This window comes from Podarcis pityusensis, assembly GCF_964106645.2.
Source record: "Podarcis pityusensis genome assembly, chromosome: 6".
NCBI lineage: Eukaryota > Metazoa > Chordata > Lepidosauria > Squamata > Lacertidae > Podarcis > Podarcis pityusensis.
Genome location: NC_138030.1, coordinates 7,073,645 through 7,084,238, shown reverse-complemented (window position 1 = coordinate 7,084,238; position 10,594 = coordinate 7,073,645).

Below are 10,594 nucleotides of genomic sequence, written 5' to 3'. Positions count from 1 at the left end.
CTGTGAAGGAAGCATCCTGGTGCTTGTCTCCAGGCTGGAACTAAGCTGGTCCTAGGAGGCCAGGAGGGAAAATGAGACGATTAACATATCTTATTATTTAGTTTAATAACCACATACATATAGATGGTCTGATTCAGCAGGACTCTTCTTAGGCCTCACTTGTTGAATTTCTACCTGTCAAGTCGTTATTAGCTACAGCAGCTGTTCCCGAAAAAAAGATTTCTAGAATCAATAAATTGTAAAGTTGGAAAGGATCTCCAAGGTCATGTAGTCCAACTGCCTACAATGCAGGAATCTCCACTCCTAACCTGCACCTTTTACTTCTAGAGATCTCATTTGCTTCCCTTAAATTAAACTCTGCTACTTTCCCCTCCTGAAACTCTTATAGAGTAGTGACTAACATAATCTGCACTATCCCAGGATATGGTCTGAAGGCTGAAGCTAAGCTGACCTAGATCAGGTTAATGCCTGACCACCTAGGAACCACATACACATTGCCTTGGGTTTCCATGGGGGGGGGGGAGTGGGATATAAATTTAAATAAATATATAAAATTAAAACCTGCTTTTTGGGGATCCAAGCACTGACCTACCTTGCAGGGCTATTGGAAAGATTCCAAGGTAATGTACGTGAATCTCTTTGAACACTTGAACATAAATGCAAATATTCTCCTGCATGGCTAAGCACCCACACCGTTTGTTGTTTTGGCAGAGACCCTACACTGACTTGGTCACAAGGTGTCAGCCTTGCTCAGCATTGCTCTGCGCAGGAAAGAATCTGTTCTCTGCTCTTTTTCCTGTCTCTCTCCCCCCCCCCCAATGATTTCACACTGAAAACTGCTGTTTTTAAGAGATTGTATTTTTTATAATTTCATTTGTGAGCTGCCCAAAGAAGAATGCGGTTGGTCATATTAAGTGTTGAAGCCCTGCCTGACTTCTAGAACATCCGAACGGCTCGGGCCACTGATTGACATGATCACCCCCTGAGTGCCCTCTCCCGCTTCCTGGAGCCTGTTTTGCTCCCTGATACACTGCGGAGGTTAGGGAGAGGAAACAAGCTGGGAGATGGCTCTTAACATGAGTGGAGGGAAACTCGGGTTGCATGCAATCAAACACAGGTACTAATCATCGAGCCTGCGTAGAGGCAGTCAAGGCAGCAATGAAGGCATACTTTGCTGCCTCTATTGCATCCTTCTTACGCTGTCCAGCAGAGCTTTTCCAGATAGTGAGGGTCCTCTTACCGTCTGGCCTGAAGGAGGTGGCAGAACTGATGAGAGCTTGCTGTGACTTTCTTGCAAAGCATTTTGAGGACAAAATTGTTTGCATCCAGCAGGATCTTGGCTGCTGTTACAGCAGCTGAATCTCGAGGGGTATCCAGAGCACCGTCTAGCCCTGTTGTGTTGGATGAGTTTCAGTTAATAAGGCTAAAGGATGTGGACAGGGTGCAACCACTTGTACTCTGGGCCTTGTCCTCTCTTAAAGGTAAAGGGACCCCTGACCATTAGGTCCAGTCGTGGCCGACTCTGGGGTTGCGGCGCTCATCTCGCTTTAATGGCCGAGGGAGCCGGCGTACAGCTTCCGGGTCATGTGGCCAGCATGACTAAGCCGCTTCTGGCAAACCAGAGCAGCGCACAGAAACACCGTTTACCTTCCCGCCAGAGCGGTACCTATTTATCTACTTGCACTTTGATGTGCTTCCGAACTGCTAGGTTGGCAGGAGCAGGGACCGAGCAACGGGAGCTCATCCCATTGCGGGGATTCGAACCGCCAACCTTCTGATCAGCAAGTTCTAGGCTCTGTGGTTTAACCCACAGTGCCACCCGCGTCCCTTTACCTCTCTTAGCTGATAAAAACTAGCAGGGAAGGGACAGTTGCCTGGGCCAGGAAGACTATTAATGGCTTCCTGTGAGGGCTTGACAAGGGCGTCAGTGTAAGGCCCATGGGTTCCGTGCTGAAGTACTCTTGCAGCCCACTTGGTATGAAAAGTTGGACCGACCTGATCGAGATGAAGGACGTGGCTTTTTTCTCATGGAGATCATAGAATCATAGAATCATAGAGTTGGAATAGACCACAAGGGCCATTGAGTCCAACCCCCTGCCAAGCAGGAAACACCATCAGAGCACTCCTGACATATGGTTGTCAAGCCTCTGCTTAAAGACCTCCAAAGAAGGAGACTCCACCACACTCCTTGGCAGCAAATTCCACTGTCGAACAGCTCTTACTGTCAGGAAGTTCTTCCTAATGTTTAGGTGGAATCTTCTTTCTTGTAGTTTGGATCCATTGCTCCGTGTCCGCTTCTCTGGAGCAGCAGAAAACAACCTTTCTCCCTCCTCTATGTGACATCCTTTTATATATTTGAACATGGCTATCATATCACCCCTTAACCTCCTCTTCTCCAGGCTAAACATGCCCAGCTCCCTTAGCCGTTCCTCATAAGGCATCGTTTCCAGACCTTTGACCATTTTGGTTGCCCTCCTCTGGACACGTTCCAGTTTGTCAGTGTCCTTCTTGAACTGTGGTGCCCAGAACTGGACACAGTACTCCAGGTGAGGTCTGACCAGAGCAGAATACAGTGGCACTATTACTTCCCTTGATCTAGATGCTATATTCCTATTGATGCAGCCCAGAATTGCATTGGCTTTTTTAGCTGCTTTCCAAGCAGAAGTCCTGTTCCCGCTACAGTGGGCCACTTCTGCATCACCTCCCAAAAGAGGGTGCATATTGGCGTAATATTTGTGCATGCTAATTTATATTCACAGATGTAAATTCTTATATAGAGAATACAGTGCGTCTCGCTGTAGTGGGAAAGGTCTAGGTTCTGACTGTGGATGAGCAACTTAAAGGCACTCCTTTTCCTACCCCATCCACAGCTGTGTGCTTCCTTAGGATACTTGTATATTTAAATGAAATTAGAGTGGGGGGGGATGGACCCCAGGACTTGGGCTTGAATGTGGCATCTTGGAAATCTCCTCTGGCCGCACCTTCCACTGGTCTTTGAACTCACAATGTCTCTAGCTTGTCTGGGTGAAGTACACGATGCATGTGCAGGAACTAGGCTACTGCTAAAGGTAAAATTCGCATTTGTTGCTCCACGCAAATTTTACTTTTGGCCCCACCCACCAAATAAGATTACCCAGAAGTGAATTGGTCTGAGACAGCTTCTCCACCCTTGAAATAGAGGAAGCTTTCAAACAGAGGTCAGTCCCAGTTTCCTAATTTCCACTTGTGCATTTTTAAAGGCACTTCTCGGATGCTAATGTACTCCTGTGCTCCTAGTAATATAAAATAATCAAAAAGTATTAACAAGCTACAGCGCAGTAGATGCTGTCCATATGGTGAATTCTTGAGAAATGCAAGAAGCACATCTGTTGTTCATTAGAAAATTAGACGGGTGAAGGCAAACCTCCTTTGTTGTGGCTGTATGTGGTTAATAGTTTGTTTTAATACATATTAATTGCCTTTCAAATTAGGGCCTCACGTTTTAACCACTGACTAAAACAACTGAAGCTTTAGTTGATTAATCAGCCTAAGCCCATTATAACCAGCAGATCTGGGAGTTGGAGGTATGTTTACATTTTTGAGACAATTTTGTTCCCACGTGTTACTGTACTGTGGAATGAATTTAAAGAAAATGAAAATGAAATGTTATTCCTGCTAATAAAGAGCATTGGCTTTTGATTGCTTGATGGGAAGTTATCTTACTCTTCCTTCAGCTTCTCAGAAACTGCACCTGTATAATGGCTATTGGTAATACGGAAATGTAGTTACATTTAAATGGTTAATTAGTGATGGCAGTTTTAATAAGTTTATGGCACTGCTGCCAGACCCAGCTCCTGTTAAATGGCCTGGAGAGCAGAAGGCCATCTGTAGCCCCCAATGAGGGGCCTGTTAAAACCAGAGAGAGAATACCTCACTAAGGAAGAATGGTCGGGCGGACCTATTAGGGGGTTATTGTTATTGTTTGTTTAATAATAATAATAATAATAATAATAATAGTAAAGGTAAAGGGACCCCTGACCATTAGGTCCAGTCGTGACCGACTCTGGGGTTGCGGCGCTCATCTCGCTTTATTGGCCGACGGAGCCGGCATACAGCTTCCGGGTCATGTGGCCAGCATGACTAAGCCGCTTCTGGCGAACCAGAGCAGCGCACGGAAACGCTGTTTACCTTCCTGCCAGAGCGGTACCTATTTATCTACCTGCACTTTGACATGCTTTCGAACTGCTAGGTTGGCAGGAGCAGGGACTGAGCAACGGGAGCTCACCCCGTCGCGGGGATTTGTACCGCCGACCATCTGATCGGTTTAACCCACAGCACCACCAATAATAATAATAATAATAATAATACCTTTATTTTCAGTGTACAACCTGTGTACAGTGAAATTAACTGAGCCTCCCCCCCCCAAACACTCAATCTCATTGTACTCTGTGTTCTTGTCCCACAACACACCAACCCCGAAAGTCAGTTGCACTATATTATTTTCCGTTCAGCAGCCTAACAGCCCACAAATAGAAACTGTTTTTTAGCCTCTTGGTGCGTCTGATTATACAGTGATAAAGGTAAAGGTAAAGGGACCCCTGACCAGTACTCTGTGAGTGGTTTCTTAGGCATTGCCCAGGGACAGAACTGACTTCCGGATTCCAGCGAAAGCCAGTAAGGGAAAACAATATTGGGGAGAAAATGGAGTTGGGTACCAGACCCTCACCTCTCCCCGCATGCTCCCAGGGGCTTGTGTGCCAATGCCCCATGCCAGGGATTCGGACAAAAACATGGCGAGCCCCTGGATTCCTTTAACGGAATTCCCTTGCAGCAGCAGCATTGGAAGGGCAGGCACAGCCAAGCACATCCCCTCCACCAACTGAAAAATTTACCAATGCCTAACCGCAACCTTACAAGTTGTGATGATTTGTTACGCAGTAGGCAAAAACCAAATGGCACCAGCCAATCAGCCAAATGGACAAAATTCCTACCAGGCCCCTGCCCCCAAAGCAGACAACCCCATGACAGGCGTATCAAGGTCAAACGCAAGATCCCTAAATTAGGGAGGGTGGGCAGGTGATCCGGTGCACGCAGCGAAAGAGAACGCTCAATGCTGCGTGCCCTGTATATAAAACCTTTGGTCCATCCCACAAATTGGCAGCATCAAAATTTCCCCAGTAACCCAAACAGCTCAATCACTGCCAATGGCCATCTAAATGACCCCGCCCAGCAACAGAGGGGTGGCCTGTCAGACCCCACCACAACATGTGCTCTCCATGAAGGAGAACACTCTTTACAGAAGTGTATCTATGCTTCAGATTGTTCTGAGTCACTCTCCCAGGCTTGCTGACTCTTCCATGCTTAACTAGTTGCAGGTGCAGGATACACACACCCAAATTAACCAGCACACCTAACTTAACCCTTTCTTGTCCTTCTCTGCGTGCACAGACCCTTACGCATTAAAAGAGATGACAGTTTTGTTTTGGAGGCAATCACAGGTTTGAATGCGCTCCCTGTGCAATGTCCACATTCCAATGTACATTTACAGACTGCCTCTAGCACAGCATTGTTTTTGCAAATGTCATTTTTGAGCGCAGTGGGATTTTTGCGTGGAATCTCTCTGAAACAAAAGCTCGCTTAAATTCTTGAGATGGATGTGGTCCTCGGTTGGAGCAGAATCACATCAAGCCAGACAGTTTTGCTTGTGTATGGGGATTTTAAAATGAGGGGTGCATATTTAAACATTGTCCTCCTTGTGCATTCTGTCATGGTACTGGCCCTGGAGGGCTATACAACACGATCTTCCCCAAACATTGGAGCCGAGTGAAAAATGAGTTAAACAATGTTGTGTTGGCAGCTGTTTGGGTAAGCAGCTATCGGTTTTAAAATCCCAGTTGTTGATGTTTGTCTTAGCAATAACAGGTTAATGATGATTTGAAGTGGCTTGGAGGATTCTTATGACGAGATCCATCACTTTGTGCCTGTGGCACACAAGAGAGTGTCTTTGAGGTTGTTTTCCCAGAAAGGATATTGGAAGAGACCTGAGAGCCCTCCAAAGCATACAGCGTGCCATCTTAAACCGATTCAATTCCCTTCCCTGTGATAAAGGAAGCCAGTTCCAAGTAGATATCACTGTGCAATAATGGCTCCCAACGCGGTCGTTCAAAACACAACCTAAGCGTTCAATTATTCAGTACATGCAGCCGATTTGTTAGGAAAGGACGCGTTACAAGGATCTCCTCCCGGGTCACAGCCCCACACTGAGTGATACAAAATAGATTGGAAATATTAGCACAGTTAAGACTGTGCAGGAATGTTTGCCAATATATTTGGGGGACTAGGTGTGTTTCGGGAAAAACAATATTAATGTGTAGCTACTGTTTCCACTCTCTGCTACTGCTATGGTGCCATTTTGCTTAGTCGCCTCTCCATCCTGCAGCGATCCCAGCCAATCGGTGATCATGGATTTAGCACGATGATGCCATGACGCGAATGTAGCCAATCAGATTTGCCTGTGTGATGATGTCACTAGGGGGCGAATGAAGCCAACTGCACTTAACTGTGACATGCCGGCCCCGTGCTGTTGTCATCCGTGTTGTCACGGCAACAGGGCACTTTTGCCCCATTTTGAAGGGCCCACCCCACATCCTCGAAAAATTGCTGAAAGTACTCACTTTTGTCTCGGCCCTGGATTAGATCTCCTTGCAAATAATAACCAGATAATGAAAAAAAGAAATAGCAACAACAACAAAATATTTCTCGTAAATGTGTTCGGCGTTTTATTGTTGCCAGTAAAAACCAACGAGGAACCCGCTACGGCTTTGATTCCATCAACATCTTTCACTGAAGAGCAGTACGGAGGCTATCTCCCAGGAATCACCATTATTCAGTAAATTGCTCCACACAGGCACGAGGTGGGGTTCACTGAAGGGATAAGGACATTTAAAAATCATAACGAGCAAAATGTGTAATGCTTCTGGAACAAAAGGCCCTGTTGTTTTATAGCTGTGCTATGCATTCAGTAGAGAGAGAAGTGGGGTGTTTTTTTAAAAAAATAATAATAAAGAAACAGCAGTTTTGCACTTGTCATTTTATCATTTTGATTTTCAGCACTTAAGCGCCTAAGAGGCTGTCCACATTCCACAAACCCCAGCAATTTGGAGTGCTGGGTAAATAGACAAGGTCTTTGAATCATAGAATCGTGGAGTTGGAAGGGACGCTGAATGTCATCTAGCCCACCCCTCTGCAATGCAGGAATCTCAACCAAAGCATCCAACCTCTGCTTAAAAACCCCCAAGGAAGGAGAGTCTACCACCTCCTGAGAGAGACCCTTCCACTGTCAAACAGCTATTACTATCGGAAAGTTCTTCCTGGTGTTGCATCACAATCTCCTTTCTTGTAACTTGAAGCCATTCGTCTGGGTCCTGTTTTCCAGACCAGGAGAAAACAAACTTGCTCCATCCTCCATGTGACACCCCTTTAGGTATTTGAAGATGGCTAAACATACCCAGCTCCCTCAACCGCTCCTCATCAGGCTTGGTTTCCAGACCCTTGATCGTCTCGGTTGCTCTCTTCTGCACACATTCCAGCTTGTTAATATCCTTCTTAAATAGTGGCACGCAGAACTGGACACATTATTCCTGGTGTGGTCTGACCAAGGCAGAATAGAGTGGGACTATGACTTCCCTTTGCGGGACGCGGATGGCGCTGTGGGTTAAACCACAGAGCCTAGGACTTGCCGATCAGAAGGTCGGCGGTTTGAATCCCCACAATGGGGTGAGCTCCCGTTGCTCGGTCGCTGCTCCTGCCAGCCTAGCAGTTCGAAAGCACGAAGTGCAAGTACAGTGGTACCTCGGGTTACATACGCTTCAAGTTACATACGCTTCAGGTTACAGACTCTGCTAACCCAGAAATAGTACCTCGGGTTAAGAACTTTGCTTCAGGATGAGAACAGAAATCGTGCTCCAGCAGCGCGGGAGCAGCGAGAGGCCCCATTAGCTAAAGTGGTGCTTCAGGTTAAGAACAGTTTCAGGTTAAGAACAGACCTCCAGAACAAATTAAGTTCTTAACCCAAGGTACCACTGTAGATAAATAAGTACCGCTCCAGCAGGAAGGTAAACGGTGTTTCCCTGTGCTGCTCTGGTTCACCAGAAGCGGCTTAGTCATGCTGGCCACATGACCCGGAAGCGGTACGCCGGCTCCCTCGGCCAATAAAGTGAGATGAGCGCCGCAACCCCAGAGTCGGCCACGACTGGACCTAATGGTCAGGGGTCCCTTTACCTTTACGACTTCCCTTGATTAGGACACTATACTTCTGTGAATGCAGCCTAGAATAGTATTAGCTTTTTGCTGGTGGTGGTGGAAAAACAGGAACGGTGGGGTAAGCACCTTGATGTTCTTGGACAAGCAGCTGCATTCCATTTGTTTCTTTCAATAAAATGTTTAGTTTAGGGCCAAAGTAGACTACAAATGCTGGAGAGCTATGGTGAAATTCCTCATCTCTTTAAAAACCAGCTGCAGAGACCCCCTGGGACGCATCAGCACCACTGTCCTGCAGGGGTAAAGGTAAAGGGACCCCTGACCATTAGGTCCAGTCATGGCCGACTCTGGGGTTGCAGCACTCATCTCGCTTTATTGGCCGAGGGAGCCGGCGTACAGCTTCCGGGTCATGTGGCCAGCATGACCAAGCCGCTTCTGGAGAACCAGAGCAGCGCACGGAAATGCCATTTACCTTCCCACTGGAGTGGTATCTATTTATCTACTTGCACTTTGAGGTGCTTTCGAACTGCTAGGTTGGAAGGAGCAGGGACGGAGCAACGGGAGCTCACCCCGTCGCGGGGATTCGAACTGTCAACCTTCTAATTGGCAATTCCAAGGCTCTGTGGTTTAACCCACAGCGGGGTAGGTAGGGTTAACTCTCTCTCCCTCCCTGATTTCTCAGTTGAAACTCCCTCCCTTCCCACCAGCTGCAATTTGCCCCATTAGGAACAACATACATGTCGTGCTTTGTGGGTTTCCCATAGGCATCTTATTGGGCAAGTGTCATTGCTCAGTGGGGGAGCATCTGTCTTGCATGCAGGTGGTCCCGATTTCAGCCTCCAGCATCTCCTGGAAGCAGCGCTAGATTTAGGGTGGTGATGTGGGCAGTTCCTCCTGCCATAGGGCCCCGAGCAGAGGGGGTGCAAAACCGCAAAGATCCATAATTGAGGAAACCTTGCATTCTGCAGACCTAATTATGTTGGGGGGCACCAACTCCAGGGGGCCGAGCATTTTTCACCCAATATTTTTTGTGTCCCCCCCCCCGTGTTCCCTACTGTCAGGGGGAACAGGAGGCCGACTGTGGAGTGCTGAACGCAATTTTAGCAAAGGTTCTTCCATATTGATGCCAAAAGAAGCTATCAGTGGCTACTGATCATATACAGTGGTACCTCGGGTTAAGAATTTAATTCATTCTGGAGGTCCGCTCTTAACCAGAAACTGTTCTTAACCTGAGGTACCACTTTGGCTAATGGGGCCTCCCACTGCTGCTGCGTGATTTCTGTTCTCATCCTGAAGCAAAGTTCTTAACCTGAGGTACTCCTTCTGGGTTAGCGGAGTCTGTAACCTGAAGCGCCTGTAACCCGAAGTACCACTGTACTGCCTCCATGTTTGATGTAGCATCCCTTTGAATAGCCAGTGTGGTGTAGTGGTTAAGAGCAGTGGACTCGTAATCTGGTGAACCGGGTTCGCTTCCCCGCTCCTCCACATGCAGCTGCTGGGTGACCTTGGGCTAGACACACTTCTCTGAAGTCTCTCAGCCTCACTCACTTCACAGAGTGTTTGCTGTAGGGAAGGGAAAGGAGATTTTTAGCCTCTTTGAGACTCCTTAGGGTAGTGAAAAAGCAGGATATCAAAACTCTTCTCTTCTTTTGTGGGAATGACTGTGGGAGAGGGCCATTTCCACACTCATGCACAGCTTTCAGGCTTCCCACATGCACCTCAGCTGTCTCCAGACCCTCTGAGTGTCCCTATTTTCCAGGAATGTCACTGATTTAGAGAAGCCGTCCGGGTTTCTGATTTGATCCCGAATGTCCCTATTTTCATCGGAGAAATGTTGGCGGGTATGGAGTTATCCAACTCCTGAGCCATCCTGTATAGGGAAGTGTTTTTTTTAAAAAAAAAGTTTACTGTTTTATTATGTTTTTATATAGGTTGGAAGCTGCCCAGAGTGCTGGGGTAACCCAATAAGATGTGCGGGGTATAAATTGCAAAATTGTCTTGGAATGTGATGTCCCTATTTTCACTGGAGAAATGGGATTTCCGGGTTGGTGCGAACAGCTAATGGCGGATTCCCTCCGAGCTCCGGAGGGAATCGGCTCCGCCGGGGACGGGTCTTGCCGCGACGGCGACGCGGAGACCCTCAAAAACCGCAGGCGCGGATGCCTGCGGACCTGGTGACTCGGTGGGCACCTTAAGCGCCCCCCCGACCCACGAAGAGCCTTTTTAAAGGCTACGGAGAGGGTACGGAGAGCGGCGTGGTGCTGGGAGTAGACCGCTACCCCAGCGGAGCGAAGCCGTGTGCCATGGCTGAAGAGCGCTGACTTTTTTCCTTAAATTCGGAACCCGAAAAGAAGCA